This window comes from Dromiciops gliroides, chromosome 1 (assembly GCF_019393635.1).
Source record: "Dromiciops gliroides isolate mDroGli1 chromosome 1, mDroGli1.pri, whole genome shotgun sequence".
NCBI classification, from domain to species: Eukaryota; Metazoa; Chordata; class Mammalia; order Microbiotheria; family Microbiotheriidae; genus Dromiciops; species Dromiciops gliroides.
Genome location: NC_057861.1, coordinates 476,107,494 through 476,135,358, shown reverse-complemented (window position 1 = coordinate 476,135,358; position 27,865 = coordinate 476,107,494).

Sequence of the window (27,865 nt, the reverse complement as noted above, 5' to 3'; positions counted from 1 at the left end):
AACTGCCCTGGAGTCAAAACATTTTTGAGGTTGATTTTCCTCATTTGCATAACAGCCTCTGAGGATCTTTCCAGTTCTAAATCTGTGAGATTATGAAATTCATGTGGTATAAATCCATGATTTAAGGCATCAACCTATTGTAAGTTTGTTATGTTTGAAGCATTTTGTCCTTGGAAGAAAAAAAAAATAAGTATTAGGCTAAATGTTGTCTTGTATTTTTCATACCACCTGTTTTTGATAGATAAGTCATGTGTCTTAGCTGAATGTTTAAAAGCAATTAATTTATTTCAATCGCAAAATGGTAGGTTTCAATTTATCTGTCTTTGTCAAGGGATTTCCAGAGGTATATTAATTTAGTTCATCTGTATGCAAATATACATGTTTTATCTTTCACTCTTTTTTTTTCTTGTGTGTGTGGGGTTGCAATGAGGGTTAAGTCACTTGCCCAGGGTCACGCAGCTAGTAAGTATCAAATGTTTGAGGCTGAATTTGAACTCAGGTCCTCCTGAATCCAGGGCTGGTGCTTTATCCACTGCACCACCTAGTTGCTCCTTTATCTTTCACTCTTTTATTTGTTTGTTTGTTTTGTGTTGGGTTTTTTTTTGCAGAGCAGTTGGGGTTAAGTGACTTGCCCAGGGTCACACAGCTAGTAAGTGTTAAGTGTCTGAGGCTGGATTTGAACTCAGGTCCTCCTGAATCCAGGGCCGGTGCTCTATCCATTGTGCCACCTAGCTGCCCCTATCTTGCACTCTTAAAACAGAAAAAAAAAAAAAGATAAACAACTGAAGTATTACAAAAATGATTTTACTCATGTGGAAGACCAGTTTATAATAAATGAGACCTTACTAATTTTTTTTCAGTAAAACAATAAAACTGGATGCTAATTCTCTTCACTCTTACTCTTTGGTACTATTTCTTAATGAATTCTCTCATCTGCTTTAACTGTTCTGACACTTTCTTTGACTATGTTTTCTGTTTATTCTTTCTCCTGTGGCCCACTTCCCTTCATTAGTTTTCTATTAATTATTTTGTTAGGTTTACATCTCTTCCTGCATATTATTAAATAGTTGCATGATTGGTGCAAAAGTGTAAGCCTGTGGATGTTTCCAAACAGCAATTAATTGGTGGCATTACACAATTTTATTCCAAATATTTTTATCATTTATAAATATAAATTATATTATATAACTTTTTTCTTGTGGGACAATGAGGGTTAAGTGACTTTCCCATGGTCACACAGCTAGTAAGTATCAAGTGTTATTATATAACTTAGTGTAATTTGAAGATATAATCTTTGGGTATTAAGTTTGCACTTTTATCAACATGAAAATATACCCCCCACATACATGTATAGGATGTGACAAGAAACAATGATTTAATATCTTTTGGAAAATATTTATTCTTTATTTTTAGTCATTTATGAGATTTAATTTTTCATACATAATGTAAATTCATACTCTCTATATATTGTATATGATGCTATGGTATTGTAAAATTAAAACAAAAATAAAGGAGTTTTTAAAAATTGAACCCCCTTTGTGATTTTTGGCCCAACTGGTTTATACTATTTTTTTTTTGGTGAGGCAATTGGGGTTAAGTGACTTGCCCAGGGTCACACAGCTAGTAAGTATTAAGTGTCTGAGGCTGGATTTGAACTCAGGTCCTCCTGACTCCAAGGCCTATCCACTGTGCCACCTAATGCCCCTGGTATATACTTTTACATGCATATATATCATCCTTTTCAACTAATCAATTTTTCTAATGAAGCCTAGAGAGTTTGAGTGAAGTTACTAGTAATAGAGTCAGCAAATGGTCAAACCAGAATTACAATCTAGATCTCTAGTACTCTCTACTCCCCATCTGCAATGGACTATGTAGTTATGCAAATTAGGATGATTCAGTGGTAAGAATACTTTATATGGCATCAGAGGATCAGAGTTAAAATGCAGTTCCTATCATTTAATGTTTGTTTGGCTGACAACAAGTCATTCAGTTCCTCTGTGTCTTAATTTCCTTTTATGTAAAATTATGGATTTGGATAAGGTGAGCTAAATTTCCTTCAACTCAAAATCTATATATGCAAACCTATACATATTCACATATATTATAATAATATATTAAATGTTTGAGGAAAAACGCATTTTATCAATTTTTCACTTTACTTTTCCCTACAGATCTTGTTTGGATTTAGATGTTGCTTTTAATTAGGAGAGGTCCTAATATATTTAATGGAATCCAGAAATCCAGACAAGCTCATTGCTTTTATAATGCCAACTATTATTTAATTGCAAATTGTTCCTCAGCTGCTTATACAGATTTCCCTTTTAAACTCTATTCAATATATCACATTTTCCTCTTAAAAAGGGGGCAATGAGTACAATTTTAATAAATCCTTGTAATTGCAATTTCTTAGGGAATGTTTTCAAAGAAAATTGTTCAGGACTGGAACAACACCAACTACTGAAACATTAATGTAGCTCTGTCAGGGCTTGAATTTAGGTGGAATGTTTTTTCTTCCCCTTTTAAAGAAGGCCTGAAAAACATCTTGCTATCAGTTAGCAGATTTGCCTAAAAGGATTGTTCCCCTTGACAGACCATCTCCCTTATTTCTTCAGCTGAAGAGATGCTCAGATTATCCTACTTTCTCTTTTTTCTCACTTCAAGCACTGAATGATAGCATAAAAATCAGTGATAGATAGAAGCTTTCTTTATAAAAGTTGGAACAAAATCTCTTAAATAGAAATAGTTCCTGTGTTCTTTAGGTTGTGGATTTAGAGTAGCTGACCTGATTTTTTTTTTAAGTAAAGAGGCAATAAAATGAGGAAAACTTTAAAGTTAAGGAAACTGCTATTATTTGTAAACTTGAGAACTGTTATGCTACAGTCAATAAAATTAATCTCTTTTTTAAAAAGATATTTTGGTATATTTGGAAGGTCAAAGAATAGGTCTAATAATCATTTGTCTTAAAATTTTAATACTAAACCATTCCTCTACTTCATGAAAATCCATAGTAACTTTTATTTTATTGGTTTTGCATTCAACTGATTTTCTGAAAATGACCTTGATAACTACCTAAAGTTTTATATTGGATTTTCCAGCTTAACCACCTGCCTTTGAAATACTGAGAGTAATTTTCTTTTCATTTTCAGAGGGATTTTATAGTTTAGTGGAGACTCATGTTTTGTTAGTTAACCTATTTATTTTGCCAAAAATGTACTATCAAGTTTTTTTGTTTTTTTTTTTTTATAAATGAAAATGAATTGTTAACATTAAGAGTATATTAAGAGTAAGCTAGGGGTCAGCTATGTAGGTGGCACAGTACATAAATCAGTGGCCCCAGGTTCAGGAGGACCTGAGTTCAAATCCAGCCTCAGACACTTGACACTTAATAGCTGTGTGACCCAGGGCAAGTCATTTAATCCTCATTCCCCACCCCACACCCCCCACACAGAAGAATGTTATTGGCTAAGAAAGCAGCATTATAGGTAACACAGCAACTCAACTTTCCCACTTTTATCCCATCAATGATAAAAAAAGAGTACCAGATTAAGAAATGTAAAAAATCTCCCCCCAAACAAGAATCAGTAAATTATTCAATCCAGCTCAAATCTATACAATATTATACCCAGAATCTGTGGACCCTGGAAGAGTATTCTTCCAGAGAAGCTGCTACAAAAACAAGTTTAGCAATATCAGTAGTACCAAGAAAGTAAAATGCCTTAGATAGAAAATTGACTAGGCAAAACCCAAAGGGTAAATAATCACCCAGAGTGATGAAAAGGGAAACCCTAAGGTTAACCACATGCAAATCAGACTGTTCTTACTGAAGAAGTCTTAAAGGGGAAGAGACAATTAAACAGTAAGAACTATGACCAGTAAAGCACCAGGAAAGCTAGAAAACCATCCAGTACTCTGACTGAGAAAGCCCCAAGAAAATCATAACCAGGTAAACCCCTAAGGGAACAGGAAATAAAATTTCACCCAGGAAGTTCTAAGGGAAAGAGAAGATGATCAAGAATCTTGATCAAGGAAGGCTTCAGGGTGAATAGAAGACTACCTATAGCACTAACTGAGGAAGAAAAAGAGAAGACCACTCAGCACCTTGATCAAGAAATATAAAACCAAATAGTACCCAAATTTGGGACATACAGCTATAGAGCTTTAACCAGAAACATTGAAGTCTGCCAATGCTTTGAGCAGAGATTCACCAAAGAAAGTGAAAACTAGAAGTAGGAACCCAAAAATGTTAGTTCTGGACAGAACAGGACTGTAACAATCATCCAATACTCTGAGGAGAGAAGCCTAACACTGGTATTAAGTTCTAATTAGGAATGAACAATAGATATATATATATATGAGTAAACAGGAAAGAGGCACAGAATTCTATGGGTCAGGAATCATTTAAGAGGAAAATCCCAAATAAGCAAATAACTCCTTAACAAATATGAATGGGAGGCAGCTAGGTGGCGCAGTGGATAGAGCACCCGCCCTGGAGTCAGGAGTACCTGAGTTCAAATCCAGCCTCAGACACTTAATACTTACTAGCTGTGTGACCCTGGGCAAGTCACTTAACCCCAACTGCCTCACTTAAAAATTAAAAAACAAATATGAATGGAACCTCAAAGTAAAGAATGGTTTGACCTCAAAGGCTATAAGAGAAATAAAAGCAATGAAGGAATATTTTACAAATGAAATTAATTCTATGGAGAAAAGAATTAAGGAAACTAAAAGAGAAACTAATAAACCTTACCTAACAACCCCCCACCCCAACAAAAACAAACAAACAAAAAACAACCTAAAATAAGGCAAATAGAAATAGACAATTTCATAAGACAAGGAATATTAAAATAAGACCAAAAGTATGAAAACATAGAATAAAATGTAAGATATCTGATATCAGAAAGAAACCTAAAAAATATTTCAATGAGAGAAAACCTTAAAATTATTTGACCCCCCTAAACCAAGCTGGGAAACAAGTAAAGCAAAGACAACTTTAGAATTATATGCTCCTTAAAAACCATGATTTAAAAAAAATACTGTACACTTTATTTTAAGAAATCAGAAATAACAACTGTTCCTGTTAGAACAGATAGTGAAATGAAATTGAAAGACTCTACCTATCAATCACTTCCTAAATGGTACTTCAACATAAAAAAAATTTCTAGAAACACTATACTCAAGATACAAAGCTTAAAACTCAAAAAAAAATACTTCAGGTAGCCAGAAATAAATTATATAGGCACTAGAGAACCATAGTTAGAAAAACACAAATTGTGGAAAATACCATCATAGGCAAAAGTAGATCTTGGAGTATGATATTATATATGTCAACAAGTAGAGAATTAGTACAAGAAATGTTTATCCTGAAAAACTGAAAAACTGAGTGTTATTCTACAGTGAGGGGGGAAAACAGAAATGGAGCACAGCAAATTTGAATATTCTGGATAAAAAGACCAAAACTGACTAGAAACTTAAAATTTAAACATACAAGTGAAGAGAAATCAAGAAAAATCATATATGTTTAGGGGAAATTTGAAATTATACAATAATTAAAAGTTTATGTTTTAGGGGCAGCTAGGAAGAGCAGTGGATAAAGCACTGGCCCTGGATTCAGGACAACCTAAGTTCAAACCCGGCCTCAGACACTTAACACTTCCTAGCTGTGTGAACCTGGGCAAGTCACTTAACCCTTATTGCCCTCCCCCAACAAAACAAAACAAAACAAAACAAAAAAACCCAAGTTTAGGTTGTAATGGAGGAAAAAAGTAAGGGTCCCTTTATAACTTGAATGTTTTCAAACATTATAGAGAAAGATAAATAAGATAAGTAGAGAAAAAGAGCCATTGCTCTATTCTCTGTTGATGTTTGCTATTTTAATTTCTGTTTAAAATTTTTTCTTCATGCTTCAGTCTGTGTTTAATCAATATCAATTCTTTCTTTGGAGGTGTATAGTATGCTTTACATTAGTCCTTTGGGATTATCTTGAATCATGGTATTGCTGAGATTAGTTACATCATTCACAATTGCTTATAGAACAATAATGCTGTCACTGTGCACAATGTTATCCTGGTTCTGGTCACTTCACTATAAATCAGTTCATATAAGTTTTTCCAGGTTTTTCTGAAATCATCCTGCTTGTCATTTCTTATAGCACAATAATATTCCCTTACAATTATATATCACAGGTTGTTTAGTCATTCCCCATTTGATGGGTGTTCCTACGATTTCCAATTCTTAGCCACCACAAAGAGATGCTATAAATATTTTGTACATTTTTTTTCTTTTATCTTTTTCAGTTACTGTTATTGTTTCCCTCCATCCTATTCCCTTTCCCACGTTATTTACTCTATTATTTATCTTCTTTCACACTATCCTTCCTCAAAGGGGATTTGCTTCTGACTGCCCTCTCCCCCAATCTGCCCTCCCTTTTTTCACCCCTCCTTCCTTATCACCTTCCCCTCCTACTTTCCTTCAGGGTTACATAGATTACTCCACCCAATTAAGTGTATGCTATTCCCTCTCTGAGTCAACTCTGATGAGATTAAGGTCTTTGAGCCAATTCTGATGAGTGTAAGGTACATTCACTGCCCAGCTTCTCCCTTATCTCTCACCCCCCACTCCATAAGCCCTTTCCTGTCCCTTTTATGTGGGATTTCACTCCATTTTACCTCTCCCTTTTCCCCTCCCCCAGTATAATCCTCCCACCCTTCAATATTACCCTAAAGATATCATCGTAGGGCAGCTAGGTGACACAGTGCACAAATAATCCACCCTAGACACAGGAGGACCAAAGCCCAAATCTGACCCTAGTCACAAGATACTAACCCAATACTCAACCTGGGGCATGTCACCCAACTCTCACCACCCCAGAAAAAAAGAAACAAAAAAATAAATGCTTTACAGATATCTCTTCATAATCAATTCCCACCTGTGCCCTCTGTCTAAATTTATTTCTATCATCTGCTCTAATACTGGGAAATTTCTTTTTTTTTTTGTGGGGCAATGGGGGTTAAGTGACTTGCCCAGGGTCACACAGCTAGTAAGGGTTAAGTGTCTGAGGCTGGATTTGAACTCAGATACTCCTGAATCCAGGGCCAGCGCTTTAACCACTGTGCCATCTAGCTGCCCAGGGAAATTTCTTGAGTTAGATTTATCATCTTCCCATGTAGGAATGCAAGCAATTTAACCATTTAACATCCCTTTTAATTTCTTTTTACTGTTTACCTTTTTATGCTTCTCTAGGGTCTTTCATTTGAAAGTCAAATTTTTCCATTCAGTTCAGATTTTTCATCACAAATACCTGAAAGTCCTCCTTTTCATTGAATTCCCATTTTTTTCCCTGAAAGGTTTTACAATGTTTTGCTGGGTAGGTTATTTTTAGTTGCAATCCTAGTTCCTTTGCCCTCTGAAATATCATATTCCATGTCCTCTGTGCCTTTAATGTAGAAGTTGTTTGATCTTGTACTATCCTGACTGGGGCTCCACAGTACTTGAATTGTTTCTTTTTGGCTGCTTACAATATTTTCTCTGTGACCTGGGAGGTCTGGAATTTGGCTATACTATTCCTGGAAGTTTTCCATTTGGAATCTCTTTCAGGAGATGATTGGTGGATTCTTTCAATTTCTATTTTACTTTCTGCTTCTAGAATAGCAGGGCAATTTTCCCTGACAATTTTCTGGAAGATGATGTCTAAGTTCTTTCCTTGATCATGGTTTAAGGCAGTCCAATAATTTTCAAATTATCTCTCCTAGATCTGTTTTCCAGATCAGTGGTTTTCCCAGAAGATATTTCACATTGCCCTTTAGATTTTTTATTCATTTGGTTTGCTTTATTTAGTTCCTTATATAAGCCTTTTGCTTCTATTTGATCAATTCTAATTTTTAAGCAATGATTTTCTTCAGAAAGCTTTTGTACCTCACTTTCCATTTGGTCAATTTGGCTTTTCAAGCTGTTGACTTTTTTTTTTTTAATGACCTTTCTTCATCACTCTCATTTCTCTTTCCATTTTTCTTTTACCTGTCTTAATTTTCCCTCTACCTCTTTTAATTTATCTTCAAAGTCCTTTTTGAGCAATTCTATGGCCTGAGACCAATTTATATTTTTCTTGGGTGCTTTGGATATAGGAGCCCTGATATTGCTATCCTCTTGTGGGAGTGTACCTCCATCTTCCTTGTCACTAAAGAAATTTTCTGTCATCCTTATCTTTCTCTGTCTGCTCACTTTGCCTCTCTTTTACTTGACTTTTTTTTTTATTTTAGTGAGGCAATTGGGGTTAAGTGACTTGCCCAGGGTCACACAGCTAGTAAGTGTCAAGTGTCTGAGGCCGGATTTGAACTCAGGTACTCCCGACTCCAGGGCCGGTGCTCTATCCACTGCGCCACCCAGCTGCCCCTCTTTTACTTGACTTTTAACTTTTACTCAAAGTGGGGCAGTGCTCCCAGGATCTACTATCCCAAGCTTCAGGGGGTCTAAGGTGGTATGATTTAAAGAAGGTCATGTTCTTCATTTGCCTGGCCTATTCTCTGATCTATAGTTAACCCCAGGTCAACTTGCTAATTAACCAGGCAGCAAAACTTTGTGTCCTCTGGTTGTTAGCTCTAAAGACCTGTTCCTCTCCCCTACCTGGGCCATTGCAACTCAAGTCTACTTCCAGGTTCCCAGCAGGAGTGAAACACCCACATTCTGTCTTGGTGCCAGCAGAGGCCCCTCTAATCTCCCCCTGGGCAACCACTCAGCCCTCTCACCAGACCATGAGTGTAGTTCCAAATGACACCATTATTGCAGCTGATCCAGAGATTCTGGGGTTATCTTTCTCTGGTGAGACCTGCCTGGGAATGGATCTGTGTCAGTTTGACCTCAGGGTTGGGTTCCACTTTCGCCCTGGAAAGGCAGCCCCCTCCTGCTGTTAAGGGCTAAAATTCTAGCTAGTCTGTCTAAAATATCTAATGAGTGGTCGCCAATAAATTATAAGCTTTAGCAAGAGTTAGACTTTTAAGCATTTATTAAGGAGAATAAGAATTTGGTAAAGAGAGAGAGAAAGGCCTAGATTCCTATCTATTAAAGGGAGAGCACATTTCTAGCTCCCTTCTCCGCCAGAGTCCAGAGGAAAGAAGAGCCCGAGACTGAGCGCCAGTCTCTTCCTTCCTCCTCCCACTAGCCCGCGTCACTTCCTGACTCCTGGTCTTGCCCTCAAAGACCTTCCCTTCATGGGCAGAACTCTTCTACAGTAAGTATCCAGCAGGTGGCGTTATTCCAATCGTTACAGTCCCCCCTGTTGTTCCTCAAGAAACAAAATGTTTCCTTGACGGAACAGTAAAAAGAATATAATAACTATTGCTAACTAATAATATGTGAACGACAATATAGAAAAGGAAGAGAGGAAAGTTTTGTCCAGAGGGGCGATTTTTTTTTTTGTCCTCATGAACCGACGCTTTGACATTAGTCTTGCAAAGGGAGGGCCTCTGCAGAGAATACATGTTACAGATGGTGTATATTATAACAGAAAGAGAAAAAAACAACAAAAACAACAAATCAAAACTGTTCATTTAAAGTCTCTGAAAGTCTTTTCTCAGATGTCCTCTAGGTGTAGTCGTAGAATGGAAGTCTTTTCAGGGGTTGATGTGTGGATGCTGGTAATCAGCCAGGAAAATTTCCTACAAAATTGAGCTTAACACAACTTTAAAATAGCTTTGTCAATAATCAAATCAAACAATGAAAGTTCTCAAAAACATGTCTAAGGGAATTCAGAATCTTAGTTGTTACACATGAAACATATAATAAAACAAAAATTCTAACATTCTTTAAAATTATAATATTACTATAGTCCCCCCTTATGGAGGGTAATTGAGAAGACAATTGCTGCAATATTAATTAATAAAAATAATTTTTATCTTTGTTTTATCACTTTTTGCATCATCTGCCTAATTATCCTCATGCCATTATGAGAAATTTAAAATCTAATATAATTAGTAACAGATGTCAAGGCCAAATTCAACACTGTTATTTATCATGACACCTGAGATAATTATGGGGGTTACCATAAAAGAACAGAGAAATGATGGGATATGAGCATTCCCACACTTGAGCAATATATACTGCCCATACAGTATGCCAGGCTTAAAATAGGTGGATGGAATATATGTCCATGCCACCTAACATATTGGAAGAAACTGAGTCAGACTTAATCAGATGCATGGGATTGAGATGTCCATGGCATCAGGCATATAGGAGGGAGCATAGAAGCCAGGTGTAGAAGTGAGATGGGTGGGATGAATACTTCCAGCCATCTGTACAATATTGTGGGGAAAAGAGAATAAAATATTAAACCAAGAGAATCCAACCTCAACATTTGTCAAAAGCCGTTCCCTCGGCCATACCTTGACTTCATGCATGTCTCCCCTCATGTGACAGTTCAGTGTCTGCTTTTGCATGTATTCCTCTTGTGATTGGATGGCATCTTGGCCAACTGGCATCTGATAACTCAGAATAAAGGCAATTAATGTCTTAAATGATAAGTTCCCATAATCCAAGTCTCATATGGATTTAAAAATTGAGGATAATAAATGATTGCAAAAAATGTGAATACATCTTGACTCAGAACACAATATATAGTTATGCAACAATTTCAAATAATACCCCTTTTTTGCACTTAGTATACAATTACTTTTGTGAAAAATCAGAACATATTTAAATACAAGTTAAAGCACAACAGAATATCAAAGACAACTTTTACAAATGTTCCTCTCTTTTTTTTTTTTTTGGAATATGCTTATCAAAAATAATACTTCTAGAATCAATTTACACTTGCCATGGCAAACAATTTGCCAGGGAAATGCTTTAAAGAGTTTGATCAAATAATCAGTTGAGAAAAAATAACAAAAACAAACAACTCAGAATATGGGAGCACAATACTCCTAGAATTAACACTGTATTATGAAATCAAAACCATCTTGCAATTTTTTCAAAATTAGATAAATGAATAGAAGAAAATACACATGGAACAATAAAAGACAGTGAAATTCAAACTAAGGAAATCTAAATGAACATGAACTTAAAGAGTATTATAAAATATAAACTTGATCACATGACTAAAAAGCTTTTACAAATATTCTCCTTGTTTTAAAAACTAAGTATAAGACACAATCTCAAAAGCATGAAAATCTCTATGAAAATAAACCCATACCATTAATTTCAAAATGTATATATAATAGCATAGAAATCCTATGTAACCTCTGAACTGACATTATTACTCTGAGTGAATTCAGAACACTTTTGATTCCGATATCTAAAATCCCCAATACTCATATCAATACCTTGCTGCTTACTTCTACATTTCTGTAAAATATATATCCTTCCATGGCAAAAGAAGCAGAGTCTTGAACTATGTTGATTGTCATTCTTATTCAGCTTAAGTTTTTCTTCTTTAACCCCTCTATATTGTCTGTCGGGCTTTTCACCATACAAATGCTTTATAAGATTACTAATTAAAGACAAAAGCAGGTTAGCAAAATTATGAACAAAACGAGCATATCTGGAATTTAAAGGGTTTTCTAAGGTTGTTTCAGAAGCACAGCCAGCCTGGGGAAGGGCTGAGCCTGAAGCTGCAAATGTAGTTAGAGAAAGTTGAGCATGCGCATTAGATCTTTGGGCTTCCCGGGCGGGGAAGCAATGGGCTTGGCCATGGGAGGAGTAGAGGGTGGGGTCTGGGGAGGAGGGGAGGGACCAGCGCAATTTGAATCAGACTTGATTTTGAACTCAGGCCTGGATTCCTCTTCCCCCACTTGGCCTCCAGGTGCTAGGGGATTAAAAGCTTCTAGAGGGTGGGTCATTGCCTCCAGGCATGCAAAATTAGAGCAACAATTAGTGTTAGAACTGGGAAAAACTGTAGGAATCTCTTCAGGTTTCTCTGAAAAAGCATGGTTGGGAGAGGGAGAGATATTTCCTTGTGTGAGTAAGTTGCTGGTTCTTTTAACAAAAAGAAAAAGAAAAATAGAAAATCCACAAAAACAAAGCATTAACATGATCTTATCCCCCATTTGTCTGGTTAAACAGACTAAAATCAAAAATAGGGTAATTAGGGAGTTTAAAAGGTCCATTCGAAAAAATTTAAAGGGAAAACACAGCCAGTGCGCCAGTACTTAGCAGTTAAAGGGAGAGGGAGGGGAAATTTCTTACCCAACCAGAAGATCAGAAGAAGACTGAGGTTTAGCTTTCCTCTTCGTGGTCAGCCATCTGTTAAGGGCTAAAATTCTAGCTAGTCTGTCTAAAATATCTAATGAGTGGTCGCCAATAAATTATAAGCTTTAGCAAGAGTTAGACTTTTAAGCATTTATTAAGGAGAATAAGAATTTGGTAAAGAGAGAGAGAAAGGCCTAGATTCCTATCTATTAAAGGGAGAGCACATTTCTAGCTCCCTTCTCCGCCAGAGTCCAGAGGAAAGAAGAGCCCGAGACTGAGCGCCAGTCTCTTCCTTCCTCCTCCCACTAGCCCGCGTCACTTCCTGACTCCTGGTCTTGCCCTCAAAGACCTTCCCTTCATGGGCAGAACTCTTCTACAGTAAGTATCCAGCAGGTGGCGTTATTCCAATCGTTACACTGCTCACCTTCTTAGCTATTTTTAAGTGGAAAATAAACTCAGCCCATTCTTTTGTGGGTTCTGCAGATATAGGAATTGATGGTTGCTATTTTGAAGATATCCATTATGATTTAAATGAGTCTACAGAAGATGGGATATATACAAGCACTTTAATTCAATTACTAAAAAACAAAATCAAAACCAAAAAGCAATCATGTTTTCTGCCTGTATAAGAGGATACAAATCATAAATATAAAATATTAATATAATAAAATAGTGACTTGAGGGCAGCTAGGTGACACAGTCGATAAAGCACTGGCCCTAGAGTCAGGAGGACTGGAGTTAAAATGCTGCCTCAGACATTTGACACTTACTAGCTGTGTGACCCTGGGCAAGTTACTTAATCCTCATTGCCACACAAAAATAAAAATAATAAGATAGTGACTTGTCCCAGGACTATTTCTGCCTAAACATCATTGAATATAAGATGATAACAGGTAGAAGAACCATAATAACTTATAACTTAAAATTTTGTAAAGTACTTTACATATGTAGATCATATAAATGTAATTACCCATTCTTTATATTTGAAGAAACAGATTCAAACAAGGTAACTTACTGACTGGTTAATAGTTAAACAATTGATTACAATTAGATCTATAAATTCATTTTAAATCTTCCAGACTAGGGAAGTCCATTTCTCATAGTAAATGTTTAATAGATTTTTTTTTATTTTTTTAGTGAGGCAATTGGGGTTAAGTGACTTGCCCAGGGTCACACAGCTAGTAAGTGTTAAGTGTCTGAGGCTGGAATTGAACTCAGGTACTCCACACTCCAAGGCCAGTGCTCTATCCACTGTGCCACCTAGCTGCCCCTTAATAGATTTTTAAAAATATGATTTCTTGAACTGAATTGCTGCACTTATAAAACACAAGATGGCAAATAGGCTTGTGTCCTTTTATCAAATAAAGACTTTCCCAGACAAAGGGTAGATCTTGGCAATAAAGGAAAAAAATAGTTTTATTCTACCTCTATTCTCACAACTTATCAGTATCCTAAGATGGAAAGTGCTACATTAAGAAGAATAAAATTGATTTTACCAGAGCCCAAACATGATACTCAGGTAAAGAAAATGGGATGATTGGTTGAAGTATCCCTTATATCTCCCTAACCCCTAATTCAGAAACATGACAAAACTAAAAGAAGTCTGCTTTGTATCTGATTAGTTCCTTTGTTCCTCATAAAATCAGAGTAGATTTTATCCCAGAATCAAACTCTTTATGTGATAGCACTAAACCTAAGGTTTCATCTGACCAAGTTGTATAACAATAGTCAAAAGTCAATATTAATTGACATTAGTCCTCTTAAAAACAGATGAGTAAGGGGAGAGTCAAGAATGCAGAGTAGAAGTAGCAACCCATCCAAACTATCTCAAGATTCCCTTTCAAATAACTTTAAAAGAATACAAGATCAGGGGCAGCTAGGTAACACAGTGGATCCTGTGTTACTGGTCCTGGATTCAGGAAGACCTGAGTTCAAATCTGGCCTCAGATACTTTACATTTACTAGCTGTGTGACCTTGGACAAGTCACTTAACCCTCATTGCCCCCACCCCCCCAAAAAATACAACATCTAATTCTGGAGTATCATAGCAAAAGAAAAAAAAGAAACGAAAAGAAAAGTCCTCGTAAGACATATTTTTCCAGCCAGGGATGAATTAGAAGGTCAGAATAAGGAGCACAGTTAATAGTAACACTAGAAGTGGGTCATAAAGATGTTGATAGCACCAGCAGTGTAAAGGGCTCTCCATTCAGAGATAGCAAGGGGATCAGACAACTAGAAAGAAGATTACAGGGGACCTTTAGCAGACAAAGTGCTCATAACTTTGTACTCTTTAGCAACTATATTGTCAAATCCAATTGTAGTTCAGAGTTCCAGGGTAGAGGAACACTATAACTTGTGGCTATAGGAGAATGTGGGTCCTACCTGGCTAAACATCAGAACACAGAAGAGGAGATCAATGATCATTCTTCTCCCTGAATAGCACAATCTTGGAATCATTGAACACTAAGAGAACCCCAAAACTAGCTCCAACAAAAGCATTTTGAAAAATCCTGAAGCTTAGAAAAGTGCTTCTCTAATGCCAGGTGAACAGAATCCAACTTTAACATAAAGTTCAAATTCAAGAAAAAGGTTAGAAAAATAAGTGAATAGCAAGTTAAATTAAGAGCCTGACCATAAAACACTACAATGGTGACAGAGAACATGAAGACAAACAACAAGAAGGAAACAATATGAAAAGAGCTATAAGTAAAGCCTCAAAGAATAAATGCAAATTGGATGATTGTCCAACAGCAATTCCTTAAAGAGCTAAAGAGAGAAATGAGAGCAGTAGAGGGAAAACTAGGAAAATAAATGAGAGTGGTGAAAAAAATCATGAAAATAGAATTAACAGCATGGGGAAAAAGCCACTAAAATAATGAAGAAATAACGCCTTAAAAACAGAATTGGTCTAATTCATTAAAAAAATCCTTAGAAAGCACAATTGGCCAAATGAGGAAGAAAAAAGGTACAAAATCTCCCTGAAGGAACTATTCCTTAAAAATTAGAATTGGACAACTGGAAACTAATAACTCCATGAGACATCAAGAAACAAGAAAATAATAAAAAGAAGAAAATGTGAAATATCTCATTGGAAAAAGAACTGGCCTAAAAAAAAATTGATTGAGTAGAAACAATTTTAGAATTATTGAACTAAGTTAAAGTCATGAGCAAAAAAAAAAAAGAACCAAACATCATTTTCAAGAAATTATAAAGGAACAACTTTCATCTTAGAACTAAAGGGTAAAGTGGAAAATGAAACAACCCAATGATTACCATTTGAATGAAATCTCACATTGAAAACTCTAAGGAATATCACCAAATCCCAGAGCTCCAAGATCAAGGAGAAAATATTTCAAGCAAGCAGTAAAACAATACAAATATCATAAAGCCATAGTAAAGATCACATAAGGTGTAGCAATTTCCATGTTAAAGGAGTAGAGGCTTGGAACGTAATATTCCAGAAAGCAAAGGACATAGAAGTACAACCCAGAATAACCTACCCTGTAAAACTGAATATAATCCTTCAGGGAGAGCAGGGGAATAGGCATTTAATTAAATATAAAATTCTTAAACATTCCTGATGAAAAGACCAATCAGGTCTAAACAGAAAATTTGACATTCAGAGAAAATACTTGAGAGGTATAAAAATGTAAATATGAAAGATATATCATAAGGGATTTAATAAGATTAGACTTTTTTACATTATTATTTATCATTATTAGGACAGTTAAAAGTACTTTGTTTAGACAGAGGCCACAGGTTTGAGTTATTTTGTTGGGATAATCTAAAAAAAGGAGTGAGAGAAATGTAATAAGGGAAGTTGAAAGGTAGTGGTAGAATGTGGAAAATTAACCAACATTAAAGAAGCATAAAAAACAAAGAGCTTTTAAAATGAAAAGAAAATGGGGGAAAACAGGAAACTAGGAAATACTTTTTTACAGTAAGTTTCTCTGATAAAAATTTTCATTTCTCAAATCTATACAGGATTATGTCAAATTTATTATTTTTGTTTAAAGAGAGACATTCTCTAATGGATAAATTACCAAAGGGTTAAAAGAGGCAGTTTTCAGAAGAAGAAATAAAAACTATCAATAGTCATATAAAAATACTCTAAATCACTAATAATTAGAGAAATGCCAAATAAAGGAACTTTGACATGCCATTTCACACCTCTCAGATTGGCTTACATGACAGAAAAGGAAAATTACTAATGTTGGAGGAGATAGTGAAAAGCACTTATATTCATGCTCTGTTGGTGGAGTTGTGAACTGATCCAACCATTCTGTAGAGTAATTTGAAAGTATTCCCAGAGGGATATGAAATTGTGCATACCCTTTTATCCAGCAATACCACTTCCAAGTCTGTATCCAAAGATATAAAAGAAAAAATTAGCAGGCCTATATGTACAAAAATATTTATAGGAGATCTTTTATGGTAGCAAGGAACTGGAATTTGAGGGGAAATTCATCAATTGGGTAGTGGATGAGCAAGTTGTGGTATATGATTGTGTTTCAATAATATTGTGCTAGAGGAAATAATAAGCAGGAAGGATTCAGAAAAACCTGAGAAAGACTATGCATCAATTGATGCATAGTGTAAACATTGGAATGATGCAACCTGCTAGAGAGCTACTGTAGGAAAGCTCCTGTAAAAAAATTATATATATATATATATATATATGATCTAGTCTCAAAAATTATAACTGTAACTATATTAAAAATTATATCTATATGAAAAATTATAGCTTTAGAAAATTTATAATTGGGCTGTAAATCCTGTCGTGGTTACCATTCAAATGTGAAAATATTTTTAACTTGCTTGTCTAATTTGGGGGGACTAATTTGGGACTTTTGACTAGCTGGCTATCTGACTGCTAATAATTTAGTATTGGCCATTTTAAAATTTCTCCACACTGCTCCCAAATTGATAAGCAAAAGATTAAGAAGCCTCTTAATTAAATAACCAAAGCAGGATTTATTTATAAAAATCAATGTAAAAGATAAGGGTTAAGAAATGCAAATTATACAACCTGTCTGCTTTTAATATAATAAGGGCCATTGCTGCCTCTTGCCTTAGGGTATGCTCTAGCTTTCTCTAACTTTCACTCTTTTTCTCCTTCACTCCAAAATCCAAGCCCCTTTCACTTTGCCGACCTCCCTGAAAAGCCCCTTAGTGTCCTCACCTCTGTTGCCAACCCCCTGGCATCTCTAGTGTCCCTTTCTCACCAACCTCTCCAAGTCTCTAGCCTTCTGGCATTTTTCTTCCTTGCTCTTAGCCTTTTCTCCATCTCCTTCAGCCCCTCTCTTTACACAGCCTCAGTCTCCTTAGCACCCTTGTAGCAGCCCCCGCTTCTGTGCATCCTCTAAATCTTCTGGCTTCCTTGCTTCCTCCTAGTTCTCCAGCACCCCCTGTTTTCTCCATCTCACTAACTCCCCTGTATATATATTCCTTCTCTCCCCTCAAACCTCAGGCTCTCTGTGCCCCAGCACACACCAAGCTAATTCACTGGCCACACTAGGGCTGTGCCCAGTGGGGCTCGAGGGGCCTGTGCCCCGTGCAGTGCGTCTGGGACCTCTGCAAGAGCTGTGCTAGAGGCCGGCCTGCATGAGCCCGGGATCTCTGGGATATATCCCCCCCAGGGCGGAGGGAGCTGGGGCTTTTCCCCCTACTCATCTGACCTGGCATCCTGTAAAACTCACAGGGCTTTTTGGATCAGCTGAAGTGGAGGGTGAGGGACACCAGCCCCTCCCACACAGAAAAACCCCCTGAGAACCCAAGGCTTTTCAATCTCAGCACAAAGGCAGGATCCCCAAACCAAAACAAATTTCCACACTCCTCCATGAGGAGAAGGCATCTGAGGGCAAGCCATGTGGTCAAGGTCCTTGGCATCAGGACGTGATGTTTGCTCATGTGTACTGTCAATCAAGGCTACCAGCCAATTAGTTTGGAGCTATGTGTGCCTGAATGTGGGGTAGATATTCCCAGCAGCTTCACAGGAGGTGTTGGGTCCTTTTTGTTCCTGACCTCCCCATGGTGGGTCAGATGATAGGGTCCCTTAGAAACAGTTTGATTTTTACGTTTCTCTCTTATCCCAATGCTCTTTAATAAATACTTAAACACTTAAATACTCTTGCTAAAGCTTATATTTTATTGGTGACCATTCATTAGATTTTAGACAGACTAGCTAGAATTTTAGCCCCTTACAATAGTGAAGTGAGCAGAACCTGTAGGTCATTTTATAAGCAATACTGTTATATTAATCAATTGTGAACAATTCATCTATTCTGGCAATAGAGTGATCCAGAAAAGTTCTAAAGGATTTATGATGAAAATGCTAACCATCTGAAGACAGAATGAATGAATTCTGATTATAAATTGAAGTATATTTTTTTAAGTTTCCCTTGTTTACTTTTTTGCAACTTGAGTAATAAGGAAATATTGTTTGCTTGACTTCACATGTATATTGGATATATGCTTGCCTTTTCAATGGATAGAGGAAGGTTTGGGGGGAAGGAGTGAATTTTGAACTAAAAAGGCATAATGTTAAAATAAATAACTATTTTTAAAGGAAACCAAGTGAATATAGGATAAATGGCATTCAGAAACACAGAGTAATGACTTCATCAAGCATTTTCCCCTATAACCATTAGAGGTTGCTAAATGCAAAAAAAATGAATTGTCTCAGTGTCTGAGTTATTGCCAAGGTTGAACTGTTCATTCACTTCCTCCAGTACAACATAAACATCAGGATGTTCTGAAACAGATTTTTTTTTTGCATGTTTTACCTATAATAATTTACATGAATTTATGAGTTCTCTGAAGAAAATTATACTTTATATGTTGATTTATGAATCATTGTAGCTTCTACTGCTGTATATTTTTCTTTTAAAAAAACATGGGGGGCAGCTAGGTGGCGCATTGGATAGAGCATTGGCCTTGGATTCAGGAGGACCTGAGTTCAAATCCAGCCTCAGACACTTGACACTTACTAGCTGTGTGACCCTGGGCAAGTAACTTAACCCTCATTGCCTCACAAAAAATACAAAAATTTAATTAAAAAAAAAAAAACATGGGACTCTTTCATGACATCTTTTCATGTAATTTTATGACTAAGTGTAGAATTGTGATTAAATAGTTGATGCAGAAAGACAGTAAAGACACTCATAGTTGCTCTACTTTTCAAAACTAAATGAGGTTGCCTCCTCACAATAAAGGCCAAAAAGTCAGATGTTTGAGGAAGATATTAGGACATTTGATAACTAAAAAAAAACACACAAACAAACAAACTAATCCCTGATGGTTCTGGTCATCAGATCTGGCCTCATCTGTGATATGCACATCTAGAACTCAGTAGTAAAGTGAATCATCAAATGTCCCAGATTTAATGGTCAGTTTTTGCAAATTTTAATACATTATTTTTCAGTCTAAGCCCCTGCTTTCCATTTAACAGTAACAGTCACTTTAAATAATCAGTTCAACTTTAAAATATTTGAGCTATCCTGACATGTCTAAAAGCTGGCATGTAAAGTGAAGGTTTACCCATTTTCAAAAGGGTAATTTACATGCTCCAAATCTCTAATTAAATAATTTTATTTGGAGGAATAGAATTGCAATTGCACATGAAAACTGAAAGAAAAAAATACTAGTAAATTGAATAGAAATCAATACAACTGAATTATTGGAAACACAGATGAATGTTCCCTCCCTATTTACATATACATGGAAACCTGTTTGAAATGAAGAAAAATGCAACATTTTTAGCATATGCTGCTTTGGAAACCAATCTGACACAGCCCCACATGTAAATTATGATATTTAATGCAACAGAAGAATAACATTTTTAACATGTTTGTGCGAGTGAGGAAAAAATAATACACCAGAAGCAAAATAAGAGAGAGTGACAGGGAAGGTAAAACAATTTTAAGTATTTTATTTATTACCAGTTACAAATAAGGATAGTTTTCAACATTTGTTTTCACAGGATTTTTAGTTCCATTTTTTTTTCTCCCACCCTCCCTTCCCTTCCTCTTCCCCAAGATGGAAAGCAGTCTGATGTAGGTTGTATATGTACAATCACATTAAACATATTTCTACATTAGTCATCTTGTGAAAGAAGAACGAGAGCACAAGGGAAAACCTCAAAAAAGAACGAAATAAAAGTCCAAAAATAGAAACAGTATGCTTCAATATGCATTCATAATTCACAGTTCTTTTACTAGATGTTGAGAACATTTTCTATCATGAGTTCTTTGAAACTGTTTTGGATCATTACACTGCTGAGAAGGACATGTTCTAAGGTAAATTATCAGGACCTCAGGAAATTTAGATACCAATGTAGACTACTTGAAAAGCAGAGTGGATAACAAAGGAAAAGGGCTTATGAGACAAATAAATCAAGAAGGTTATTATTTTTAGAAGTAGAAGATAACATTATATAATTAGAGTGTATAACAATATATTTTTATAAATCTATTTGTATATGAAAGGAGAAATTAGTAAGACAATATCACAAATAGCCAATGAATATTCCAAATATATCATCTATCAAAGACTTCAAGAAAATAACGTGTTCCATTTAAGAAATAATGGAGAAGGGGGCAGCTAGGTGGCAGAGTGGATAGAGAACATGCCCTGGAGTCAGGAGGACCTGAGTTCAAATCTGGCCTCAGACATTTGACAGTTACTAGTTGTGTGACCCTGGGCAAGTCACTTAACTCCAATTGTCTCACCCCCCCACTAAAAAAAAGAACAAAAGAAAAAAAAAGAAAAGAAATAATGAAAAAAGCATGTCAAGAGTGGGTTAGAAAAGTTAATAGGTAGGGAGAAACATGAAAGGATGAGACATTATAATATCAAAACTAAGTAGCTTATTAAAATTTCAAGTTATGATTGCATTGGAGGAACATAAATATAAACATAAATTAGTGTTCTCAACTTGTGATTTTAAATACTTGTTAGAAGTTATCAAAAAATCAGAAATAAAGAAATAGTTTTCAGTTAAATAATAATTGTTCTATTGGACCTAGAAAATGAATCTGAGATTGATTATTGTTAAACTTGGAAAGGTGTAATAAAAGATCTACTCATTAGGGCAAGGAAAAAGATAATATGTAAGAAGAAACAGAAATGTGCAAGACTATCACCAAGGATGAATGAAGTCTAATCATTCCCCTATTGGCTGTAATTTTTGTCTCTCCCCTTATGGAGCTCTCTTCAAGAAGGTAAAATTTCCAGCAATCACAGACAATTATCTTTATCAATTGCTTGTCTAGACAGTATTTTCCATAGTGAAATATGTGATCATCCAAAAGGAGGTTGGAAAGAAACCTCCTTGTCAAACAATTCTGAATTTATCTCCAATACCACCTTACTTTCTGTTACTCCTCTGCCCAGCTTCCTCCACTATCAAAACTATGAATCCTTCCTTATGAATTTGAACTTGGTCCTTAGGCATTTTCCAAGCCCATCCACTTTCACACACATAGTAGGAGCTTCATAGGTGCTATTGGGAATATGCCCTCCCACACCACACTGTGTCATCGTGTTCCCTAGATTATATCATGGCTGTGGCAGGATACCCTTAGAAGATGGTGAGTAGAAATGCTGCTTTCTCCCCACCTTTAAAAATGCTAGAGCAAACAGAATAAAAAAAAATGAACAGGTAAGTGGACAAGCATTAATGTGACATTACTTTCATCACATCTCATGGCTTTATTTTTTACCCCATCCAAATCCATTTTTCTTTCAAATTTCCCTATTACTGTTGAAAGGCACTGCCATTTTTCCAGTCTCACAGATTAACAATCTTAGTGAAAGTGGTAGTGGCAGTTAGGTGGTAAAGTAAACATAAGACTGGGCTTGGAGTCAGGAAAACCTCAGTTCAAATTCAGCCTAAGGGGCAGCTAGGTGGTGCAGTGGATAAAGCACCAGCCCTGGATTCAGGAGGACCTGAGTTCAAATCCGGTCTCAGACACTTAACAATAGCTATGTGACCCTGGGCAAGTCACTTAACCCCCATTGCCCTGCAAAAAAACAAACAAACAAACATAAAACAAATTCAGCCTAAGCTACTTACTAGCTGTTTATACCAAACAAGTCATTTAACCTCTATTTGCCTCAATCTTCTCATCTGCCAAATTACTATAATAGCATGTACCTCCCAAGGTTGCTATGAGGACAAAATGAGAAAAGAATTGTAATTCACTTAGCAGAGGTCCTAAAATAGCATAAGCATTATATAGATGTTGTTGTTGAAGTTGAGACATTTTTCAGTTGTTTCCTATTCTGCCACCCCATCTGGGTTTTCTTTGCTTGTAGCTATATGTGGGGATGGCCCTGCTTCCTTTTTCACAGGGGGCTTCTGGGAGAAGCTGCTGAGTATCCTCCTTTTTCATTCTGGGACTTCAGGTTGGTGGGAGAGAGAGAGGAAAGGAGATAGGCTGTAATCAATGTGTAATCTTTACTCTTTAATGAATGCTTAAAAGCCAAAACTGTTGCCAATTTATCAGTAAATCTTAGCTAATTTCTCCCCCACACTGGAGTCAGGTCAGGCAACCACACACTAGATTTTAAACATCACAACTCATTCTACATATTCAATCAGTTACCAAATCTTATTTATACTTTTGGAACATCTCTCAAATCTATTATCTTTTCTTAATTGACAGCGCCATGTCCTAATTCAGGTCTTCATCATCTTTTACTTATACTATATCAAGGGCATTCTGATCAGTCCTCTACTCTACTCTCTTCTATGGCTAGTTCATCCTATTCACAGCTGCCAAAATAATTTTCCTAAAATGCAGGTCTGACTATGTCATTTTTCCAGTAAACTCCATAGATTCCCTGTTAGCTCTATGATCCCTTTACAATATATTTTTAAGTTCTATAATATACTTATCTTTAAAATAGCAGTACATGTGTAATTAAGGAGCACATATATGATTAATTAAATATGCAAATACTCATGATCCAGTCTCAATTTTTACATTTTATTATATATTTTTAAACTGATAGGCATTCACTGAAAAATATTGGAGACCATAAGCCTGGAGGAAGATAGGCAAGAATAGCAAAACCATGTTCTACATGAACTTCCTACCCTAGTTTTGAAGAGTGGCAGAATTACTTAATCTAATTAAATTCAACAAGCATTTTTAATTACTTACTATGAAGCAGGCACAGTGCCAGGTCTAGAGATATAAAAACAAAACAGTCCATGCTCTCAAAGGGCTTGTACTCTATTAGAAGAAAAGAGACTATATACCATCAAATAAATCCAAAATGAACAAAATAATTTCAGAAATGGGGAAGAGCATTAACAAACAAGGATTTGAGTTTCACTCTAATGTCCATATAGACAGTGCCATGTGTGTATATGTATGTATATGTATATATTTATATGTACATTGATGTACATGTAAAGACATATGTATATGTATGTATATTCATTTAACAAAAAACTTATATATGTTTCTTTGGATACCAACCCATCATAATCATCTCACATCTGCACTAGTTTCCTGTATAGTGATAAGGTCCTTAAAAGTTACAAATATCATCTTGCCACATAAGAATATAAAGAGTTTAACCTTACTGCATCTCTTATGTTTTTCTTTTTTTTTTTATGAAAAAGATTATTTTATTAGGAAACCAACAAACAGGTTTAATTTATAAACAGCAAAATTGTTTTGGAAACAACGTAAGTGAAAATCTTAAGCTGAGTTGCTTCTTTGGGCCAACTCTTGTAAATGTGACCTTGGATCCTTAACTGTAAAAGTATTTTGCTATTCTCCCCACACTTCAAGCAATCCATGATCTCATTTATGAGGACATTCCTTCTATTGTTGCTCATAGTAAATCATTTTTACTATCTTTTTCTATCTGATTCTTTTCCCTGGTCTCCCATAGAGATTCACCACATAGTTACCGAGTGTGCTATAGGTCTTTCTTGGCTTTTTACATTTTGTGGATACCAGTCCATCACTTATACTGTCTTTCTGTGACTTTCTGAAGTTTGTTACATGTCTGGTACATCAATTGTCTTCACCGTTAACACTATTTTTTCCACACAGTCATGGGTGGCAATAGGCACATTTTTGCTGATTACCATCACTTGTTAACCCAAAAATTGAGTGTCTATTTGGATATGATAGATTATGTCTACAGTGATGATATGTCACTGAAAGAAGGGTCAGTACTTTTGAATTTTACTGAAACTTCTTTTTGTAAGTAGGGGAATTATCTTAAAATTGTTCACTTCAACAGAATAATCTTGGTTCTGATATACATGCTGATTCTTTCTAAATAAATTACCCATTTGCCTCAATATTAGCAAGAACTATGACATCTGCACATGAGCACTCTCAATTCTTGTCATTGTCCTTGATATTGTTCTACTTTTCTCCAAATCACTTCTAGAACTCCTCAAACTACTCTTTGTGCTTGACTCTCATTCACTGTTATTTTAAAACAGAGAAAAAAAAAACAGATTGTTATTATAGATAACAAAATTTCATTGTAGAATCATATGTAAATTAATTTAAGGTAAAGATCAGGAAATGAATCTAAAAGTAATATAATGCCTAGTGATTTCCTATTTTCTTAATATATGGTTTCCTGTATCTATTTTTTAATATCTTTGTATTACTCCCTGCCCTTTTCCCTGCTGGAAGATCTTTTTCAATCATGTTATCTCTCTGCTTAGCTTTTTTATCTACTGTACTTACTTCAGAGTGGGGTTGTGGTGATCAAATGAGATAAAGGTATAAAAAGACAAGCACATGCATATATATTTATGTATTTACACATACATGTGTGTACATATATGTGCACACATACACACATACATATGTATATATAAATGCATACACATGCTATATAAAAACTATTGGACACTATGGTAAGAACTGATGTGGGCTGCCCAGCAGGAACAAAATGAGAGGTATACTGTTAAAGGATGACACCTAACAAAGACTTGCATCCTGAGGAAAGCAGATGTTGAATTCACTTTGAAATGAGAGAAATCTATGTAATGATGCCAGAGAAATAAAGTTCATGGAAAAATTAGCAACAAGTGGGAATAAGCAAGGAGAGCTATAGATTTGCTTGTTCAGTATTGTTTCCTGTTCTTATATAGAGATATTGGCTGCTTTGCTTTTCCTAATTTTCTATTTCCCTGGTGACAGTGGGGTCTAGACAGGTGTGAACAGAATATCTACATGTCAAATTCAATAAATTATATTTGACAAAGTATACAAATGATAAAAAATTATTTTACTAATATGTTTGTAGTCACATCAGTGGTCTTTATCCTCTAAGAAAAACCATTTTAACCCCTAATGTACACTCATCTGATATAAAATTATTTTAGGAACAAAGTTTAAAAGGAGAAAAGAAAAAGAAAATACCTCTAGTGTTAAAGAGTATCTTACAGTAAAAATTTCAAGAGCATCTGCTTCTCCATAGTCATGAGGGGGAAGGCTTCATTTTTTTTTTTGTTTGTAATTCACCCCATCTTGTTCTAGTATCTGAATTCTAAACTATTTGAAGGCTTATTTCTGAGGAATAATGTAGTTTGCCAAACTGTAGATTTGGTTGTTAAGATGACTGGAATAGTTGGACTACAGATGTTCCATCTGGTTATTTTAGTCATTTTAAAGGCCAAATTAGATGAAACATTCAGCAATCCAATCAACTGTTCAGCACTTAACTGTAAGAAACAACCAATGACTTCAAAAATGGATCTTCATATATATATATATATAATATTCCCCAGTACTTTCAGCCAGATGGAGCACCCAGCAGGGTAAAGGAGATCCAATATTGACTTTTCAATCACATGGACTTTTTCACCCTTGTTCACTAATCTGGCTGCAAATTTCATTCTAAATAGCCTTAAGTGCCATGACCATTCAAAACATGTTTGGATCTTTCAAGAATTATCTGAAGGCATCATCCCTGGATAGTCTCCCAGTTAGAGGTCATTATAGCAGTTAGGATAACTTGGCAGTGAACTACCTCAAAAGCCCCAGTTGGACTATGAAGACATTGTTTCCCTGGTCATTTTTCAATATAAACTACACCCGGCCAACAGCAAGAGATATTCATTCTAATCACACAAAAGAGCACCTTAATTTCAAGCAGCTTTCAGCCTTCTTGTCTGAAAGGATTTTATTTAGAAAATAAACATGATTAAAGTTACAGAATGGGCCTACTTAAGGCAATTGCTTCTAAAATTACTATATCCCTAGCTTTTTTCTTCCATCTTAGGATATTTTTTTTTTCTGGAGGGAAAGTATTTAAAAGGGAAAATGTGGATAACCACTGTTAGACAGCACACATTTTGTTCTCTAAATATTTCTGTCCATATGACAGAGATTCAAATATAGAAATGGAGTAAAGTAGAAATGGATCAGAGAATCACTATGCTTCAGAGTTGGACATGTCCTCAACAATATTCAAACCATACCTGAAAAAGATTTCCTACAACAACATAGCAAATAAGAGATTGTCTAGTCTCTCCTTAATGAAGGGCAAATTAACCTTAATTTTTTTGGTGCTATATCATGATTTTGGCAACAACAATCCACTAAAATTGCCAGATTTTGTTTTTTGGTTTGTTTGTTTTTTGCAAGTTGTTGTCCTACTAGTTACTAGTTATTCTTCATATTTTATTTGAAAAGTTTATTTTGAACACAAGTGTAAGTTGTGTCTTTCAAATTTAAAACAACTAGATCCAATCATAAGTCCTAGCTTGTAGAGATCTTTTCACTTCCTAACACAATCACCAACTATTATTCTCAGGATTTAGTTATCTGCTAACTTGATAAGCATGCCATATATATATTTTATCCAAGTCATGGATAAATATGTTAAAGAACACAGATCCAAATACAAATTCTTGGGCCCCTTGGGTCATGTAAAGATGGAATTATTAATGTTTATTATTGGGACAGCTAGGTGGTGTAGTGGATAAAGCACGAGCCCTGGATTCAGGAGTAGCTGGGTTTAAATCTGGCCTCAGACACTTGACACTTATTAGCTGTGTGACCCTGGACATGTCACTTAACCCCCACTGCCTTGCAAAACCAAAAAAAAACAAAAAAATGTTTATTATTTAAGAATGATCATTCTACCACTTCTGAATCCAGTTACATTTATAATAATCAATCCCACATCTCTCCAACTATTTTAAAAGAATAGCATTAAACATTTGATCAAATATTTTTCTAAAAATATGCTATAAAGCTAAAGGTTCCTTCCAGCTATGAAATTTGATGCTTTTGAAGCCACATGCTTAGACTGTTGTAATGATTGGAATGACGCCACCTGCTGGAGACTTACTGTAGAAGCATTCCACCCATGAAGTGAAGGTTTTTGAGGGCAAGACCAGGAGTCTTTTCTTTGGTGTCAGGAAGTGACACGGGCTAGTGGGAGGAGGAAGAAGGAAGAGACTGGCCCTCGGTCTCACGCTCTTTTTCCTGGGGATGCTGGTGGAGAAGGCAGCTAGAAATGTGCTCTCCCTTTAATAGATAGGAATCTAAGCCTTTCTTTCTCTCTTTATCAAATTCTTATTCTCCTTAATAAATGCTTAAAAGTCTAACTCTTGCTAAAGCTTATAATTTATTGGTGACCATTCATTAGATATTTTAGACAGACTAGCTAGAATTTTAGCCCTTAACAACAT